Genomic DNA, 7022 nt, shown 5'->3' with positions numbered 1-7022 from the left:
TCCTCTTTCCTCTCCTTCAATACTTTTCCTCTTTACTACCCTATGCTAATATTTGCCTAAGCTTTCCTCTTTCCTCTCCTTCACCGCCGTGGCTCCCTCATATCCTTCCTCTTATACTAACTTCCAGCACGTTTTCTTTATGGCTCCTTCCTACTTGCTCACTACACGACACGGGCTAGGAACGTGAATCATGACGCACAGCTAACGTCACGCACAGGAAAGCCAGGTGAGAATAGAGGCGAAGACCCAAACTCGTAACTTGGTACCCTATAAGCCAGCCAAGTCTAGGAAGCCACCCTAAGCTGTCTATATATGTGCATGTATATGTGTACGTGTGTTTGTCTCATCCTTTGTGTTTCGCTGTGCTGTGCTGTGTTATGGGTTACTTGTGTAATGGTTTGTGTTGTGTTGGTGTGTTGGTGTTCTGTTGTGGTTTAGGAGAGGTTAAGTGTTTCAAGTTTTTTTTTTTTTTTTCGTTTGTTTTTAAATGCTACAGTGTTGTAGTGTATATGTAAAGGATGGATTTTTTCTTTATTTTATGCAAGAATACAAAGAATAACTAGATCATATACTATTAACCCCTTCAATACTGAGACGCATTTTTTTTTTTTTTACTTGAGTTTTTGATGAGATTAGACGATTTTATTTGTATTCGGAAGTGTCTATAGAGGTCAGAAGATTAATGGCCACAGTCTTCACTATTTCAATCCCCAAATAAGTTTCTGAAGTAGTGTAAAATCGTCAAATGGTAACCACAATGCCTACGAAAATGTGTCCTGGTACTAAAGGGATTAAGGTTTGTATTTTATCAGTTTATCATCTTTACTACCATTACCATTCATATAAGAGCGAAACTTACAAACTAGTCACTTACAAGATACTTAACAAACCCATGATACTTAAACGCCCTTAAAAACACTTAAAACGCAATAAAGCACAAATAACACTACAATATCAACACTTCCTTCGCCCTTACGTACCCTCCCTCCACAGTCCACCTCTACGGGTCACGCCACCATAGATTTCCAATACATTCATCATCCCTACATACCTTCCCTTCACCTGTACTCTAAGGACCAAACTACCATAGATTTCCAGTATATCCATCAGTCTTCTATGGTGACTTTCTTCCCTTATTCTTAGTAAAGGGTCACATGAGGCTCCGAACAGAATGGTATGGGGGTTACAAGTCTGCTGCTGCGTGTGTGTGTGTGTGTGTGTGTGTGTGTGTGTGTGTGTGTGTGTGTGTGTGTGTGTGTGTGTGTGTGTGTGTGTGTGCCAGTTTCATAAGCCGTCTAATCTCCTCCGGCAAATCTTCAACATTGGAATCTCACTTTGGAAACACAGCTTAGCCACGCACCTGCCACTGTATGTTGCAGTAATCACACGAGGCATCCAGGTAACATGAGTGAGACGGCAGGTAATATGAGACCAGACAGGTAACGAGCGTGCTAAATATATACACTGACACTGCCTTAAAATAGAAACGAATACAGCATTTCTTTTCCCTTTTTCTCTACTTTTGATGACAGACAAGAGAGGAAAGAGATACCCAAAGATAAATGATAATGGTGATAGTAATAATGATGATAATAATAACAATAATAGCAATACAACTTCTATTTTTTCCCTCATATGCAGAATTAGATAAGAGTGATAAACAGCAATGAAAAATATTACCTTACCTATTGAAAACGAAGTAAAATGAAAAATGAACATATGAAGGGAAACCAAACAAACGTTCACTCTAGTTTCGTCATCTCTCCCTCTGCACAAGACTGCCTGTCTTACCTCAAAATTTAAATGACGATAGTTTGAAAAGGAAGAAAAAAAAATATACCCCCAAAAAAACATTAACCCCTTCAGTACTGGGACACATTTTCACCTGAAAACTTATGTGCGATTAGACCATTTTATTGACATTAGGAAGGGTCTATGGAGGTCAGAAGATAAATGGCCTTAGTCTTCACAATTCGAATCCCCCCATATAAGTTTCTAAAGCTGCACAAACTGACCAAATAGTAAGCAGAACGAATACGGAAACGCGTCATGGTACTCAAGGGGTTAATGTACCAGTCTGAAAAGAACAAAAATACAGAACAACAAATGAAACACTCACCCAAATTCGATCTTCTGTCTTCCTCTCCGTGTGCAGACGAAAAGGGGCGAAGTGGTGAGCGAGGAAGATGTGGCAAGGGTAAGCAGTGAAGGGTGTGGATTGGGACGAGATGACTTCTTTAGTTGATTCCACTGATGTATACTTGTAAATACTCGTACGTGGGCCAAGGAGGCATCCAGAGGGCCAGGCACATCGTCCCGGTACACATCTCACTTCGTCTCTCCACTCACTCACTCTGTACTCATCATGCGCCTTGACTCAGCACTATCAAAACACGCACTTTATTTCACTGGTTCCCGATTTTCCTTTCTTTTCTTCCTCTTTTCTTTTGTTTTTCCGTCTCCTTTGTGTAAGATCTTTGTCCTGCTTCACGTTTATTCTGCCGATGAATGTGTGTGTGTTTGTGTGTGTGTTTGTGTTTGTTGTTGTTGTGTTACTTCACCACAACGTTGCTGGTACTCTGTTGTGGAAAGAACAAGCACATGTCTAGGTTAGTAAATGTTATCTTTGTAGTCTTATCGGTGTTCATTCATACTGCAAGCAAATACGCGTGCGCACACACACACACACACACACACACACACACGGTAGCTCAGTGGTTAGAGTGCTGGCTTCACAAGCCAGAGGACCGGGGTTCGATTTCCCGGCCGGGTGGAAATATTTGGGTGTGTCTCCTTTCACGTGTAGCCCCTGTTCACCTAGCAGTGAGTAGGTACGGGATGTAAATCGAGGACTTGTGACCTTGTTGTCCCGGTGTGTGGTGTGTGCCTGGTCTCAGGCCTATCCGAAGATCGGAAATAATGAGCTCTGAGCTCGTTCCGTAGGGTAACGTCTGGCTGTCTCGTCAGAGACTGCAGCAGATCAAACAGTGAATCACACACACACACACACACGTGAATCAGTAATGATGGTGCAAGATTAAATACTGATAAATTGAGGATGCTAGCTACGCACACACACACACACACACACACACACACACACACAACACGTGCACAAATTATGTAACAAATACGATATGCGCTTCAGTTTATCTAATATATTTACGATTCCCTGGTGTCAGTCACATTAAATACTCCCTCTTCGTCCCTCCTTCTCCTCCATCTTATTCCCTGTCTTTCCCCCTCCTCCCTCTCCTCCTCCTCCTCCTCCTCTTCCTCCACTTCGACCCCAATGTATCCTCCAAGAAGGTCTAGGCTAGCTGACCTCTGACTCATCGCCCACGGGAAAAGACGCAAACACACAGGCAGGAAGAAAATACGAGGCAAGCAGGAGCGCGAGAATGAACCTCGAGGGAAAAGAAAATGAAGTGTGAAAACATGAATGGGAAAGTAACACATAGGAACATTAAAGAAGAGCGAATATTAAGGGATGGTGACGAGAGAAAGCACACGAACGAAAGGACAAAATTATGCCAACACGCACACAAAGGAATACAAAGGAACAACAAGCACTAGAATATCGAGGAAAAACCAGGATAAGAATAAAATGATGAAAGGAACATAAAAGAATACAAAAGAAGATTAGAACACAAAATTATGGCAACACAAAATTATGACGAAACACACACAAAGGGATACAAAGGAAGAACAAGCACTAGAATATCGAGAATAACCAGGATGAGATTAAAATTATGAGAGGAGCATAAAAGAACACGAAAGGAGATTAGAACACAAGAAAAAAAAGGTAAGGAGGAAAAGGAGGAAAAAAGCGAAACAAAGGAATGGAATAACGAAGCAGGAAATGGAGGAGAGAAAGAGAGAGAGAAAGAAGGAAGACAAGGATAAGGTGAGAGTATGAATAAATGGAGAAACAACAAGAAACACAAGAAGGAAGGAGATGAGAATAGAAAGAAAACATAACAATAGAGAAATGCGTGGATGAAGAAGCAACAACAACAAAAAAAAAGATAATAATAATAATAATAATGACTACGATAATTATAATAATAATAATGACTACGATAATTATAATGATAACTAAAAATAACCGAAATATGATGATGATGATGATGATGATGATGATGAAGATAATGAGGAACAAGAAAAAAAATTATGAAAGGAAAGACGAAAGAAAACAGAAAAGAAGAAGCAGGGAAGGGAATTGAATAACCGGACGTGGAGGAAGTGAAGCAAGAGGAGGAGGAGGAGGAGGAGGAACTAAATAAGGGAAAAGATGAAGACCAACACCAAACAACTGAAACCATGCAAGACTTACAACTTTCATAACAACAAAATTGCTCATTACAAATTATTTACGCTACATTATTACATACAACATCCAGAGACGAGGAGGAGGAAGAGGAGGAGGAGGAGGAGAAGGAGGAGGAGGAAGTGGAAGAAGAGGAGGAGGAGGAGACGATAACAGTAATACGTAGGTTGAGGTTATCCATACTAGAAATTAATTATCAGTAGAGAAAATTACTTAGAGTATTTGGAAGAGGAAGAGAAAGAGGAGGAGGAGGAGGAGGAGGAGGAGAAGGAAAAAAGAGACTAGAAATGGAAGAAGAGGAGGAAGAGGAGAGGGAAGATACAGAAGGTGAAAGATGAAAAGGAAAGTTAAGGAGTGGAAGCAGAAATAGGAGGAAGAGAGTGAAGTAAATTGCAGGAGGAAAAATAAGAAAATTGATGAACATATTAAGGGAGAAAATAGAGGAGGAGGAGGAAGAGGAGGAGGAGAGACATTTGCTGGCACGACGCTGTTACTAAAGAAGCGATCACGAACAAATTGACCTTATTTCTCTCTCTCTCTCTCCACACCACACCACACACACCACACCGCAACACACATCACCATACAAACCACACACCCCAGCATCACCACCACACACTATACCATACACTACACCACAGCGCCCACACACACCATAGCACTGGAAGACACACCCCAACACACCACCTTACGTCACATACAAAGACACACATCGACACACACATCAACAAAGTGCAAGTAGCGAGGCTGTGACTGGGTTCGTGGGGTGCGAAGAGGAGAAAGCAAATGGTCCTGGGGGATGTTGATAAAGCACTCATTGACGGCCCGCTGACCTTTGAATGCAACACCAGTAGTAGTAGTAGTAGCAGCAGCAGTAGTCTAGCAACATTCAGTAGCAAGCAGTCAGTAACAAGTAGAGGACACAACACATAACAGAAACATCTCTGTCAAGGACTGACAAAAAAAGAAAAACCAGACTTGGACCTTTCACAAATAGTAGTAGAGTAGTAACACAACATACACACACTCACTGTTATCACCAGTCACAACACAGACACAGATGGGGATAGATACACGCACAGATAAGCGATCGTACCAAACAAACAATCTTGCAGGTGCAACACGAGACACTGTGATAAAGAAGCAACTTGGGGCGTGTATGCACTCTGCGGCAGTGGTGTGTTGATACTGCCAGGGCAAGAGAGGGTCGCGCCAGGCTGGGGAGAGCGGCAAGGTGGCGGAGCGCGACCCAGAGCGTGCAGCAGCGGAGCGGTGGGCGGAGCAGCCAAACGCTACAGCCAGCACATCACCTGCTCCCGCAGCACCATCCACGTGACTTGCGGTGCGCGGGGAGGAGTCTGGATTCGTGACGTCACCATTCCTCGCACGCCGCAAGAGGTAGTCATCAATGACGTCATGATGGCAAACTTAATATATTACCGGTTTGCGGAAGATGCTCGCTGTGTGCCGCATCCTGAACTATTAATATTGGGTTGTGTGATCGGGAAGGGAGGGAGTTGAGAAGTTAGTTATCTGCTGACGTCACAGCCATCACCGTTCACTGTCACACCCGTCATGTCACCATCTCATCTGCGTCATCCAACCCTCTTTCAATCTCTCCATCTCCTATTAGACCTTCAGCTAAGGCCTACATTCCACCCTTCCTCACCCCTCTCCCCTCACACACCCCTCCCCTGTGTTATATAAGCCAAGGACGCAGTTAGGCCTAAGCGAATACATGTAGGAAGCCTCTATTACACCTCTCACTATTTCAAGGTTGCAGAAACGTGTTGGACCAAAATAACATAGTTTTCATTGTTCACTCTCATGATCAGGTCTTACTATAAGGGATTAGGGGTGAAGTGCTATGCTCTAAGGGATTCAATGCCTCGATGCCACGTTGATGGGCCAGTATGTGGACCAGTGCTTAGGCCTACTGAGAAGTGTGTCATAGCAGATCACGCCCCATATAGGCCGTGGGAGGCGAACGTGAAGGTGCAGTATTGATTTATTTTGACACGTTTCTAGTGCTCGTTAATGAGTTGTTGTTGTTGTTGTTTGTTTGTTTGTTATTCTTGTTTTCCTTTCTCCGTCTTCTTCATTGTCAGTTTTCTTTGTTGTTGTTGTTGTTGTTGTGGTGGTGGTGATGTTGGTGGTGGTGGTCTTCTTCTTCTTCTTCTTCTTCTTCTTCTTCTTCTTCTTCTTCTTCTTCTTCTTCTTCTTCTTCTTCTTTATTTTCTTTTCCTTTTCGTCTTATCATCTTCTTCCTTTTCCTCCGTCTTTTTCAGTATAATCATGATAATTTTCTTCTTCTTCTTCTTCTTCTTCTTCTTCTTCTTCTTCTTCTTCTTCTTCTTCTTCTTCTTCTTCTTCTTCTTCTTCTTCTTTTCATCCTCTTCCTCTTCCTCCCTCTTCCTCATCATCATTTCTTCCTTTTTTTTTTGTCGTCTTCTCCTTCTCCTCCTTCTGCTCCTCCACTTTTCATGTTTGCGTCAAATTTTACAACTGAATCAATAAACCTCAATAACAATTCCTATGCATACTCCCTGCGTTCCAGTAACCTTTCACTCCTACTACATAAAACCACACTAGTACACTATGAAAACCGTGCATTGGACCACATAACACAATAACATGCAATAGAAACCAAACATAATACTATTCACTATAACTTTCTTTAACCCCTTCAGTA

The 7022-nt window shown here is 42.3% G+C and overlaps 1 protein-coding gene across 3 annotated transcripts in view; it reads right to left on the bottom strand.

The window, feature by feature from the left end:
* The window catches only part of LOC123501572 (protein timeless-like), a 105283-nt gene extending 99710 nt beyond the window's left edge, over positions 1-5573 (bottom strand). For all 3 annotated transcript variants that reach the window (XM_045250488.1, XM_045250492.1, XM_045250489.1), the window contains exons 1-2: positions 5427-5573; positions 2120-2579 (exon numbers count right to left, since the gene is read on the bottom strand). The gene's annotated coding sequence lies outside the window, so the exon portion shown is untranslated. The remainder of the gene's footprint in view (positions 1-2119; positions 2580-5426) is intronic.
* Positions 5574-7022: the final 1449 nt, after the last annotated feature.

This window comes from Portunus trituberculatus, chromosome 9, assembly GCF_017591435.1.
Source record: "Portunus trituberculatus isolate SZX2019 chromosome 9, ASM1759143v1, whole genome shotgun sequence".
NCBI lineage: Eukaryota > Metazoa > Arthropoda > Malacostraca > Decapoda > Portunidae > Portunus > Portunus trituberculatus.
Note: the sequence above shows the minus strand (reverse complement) of the source record. Positions and strands in the feature narration are given on the sequence as shown.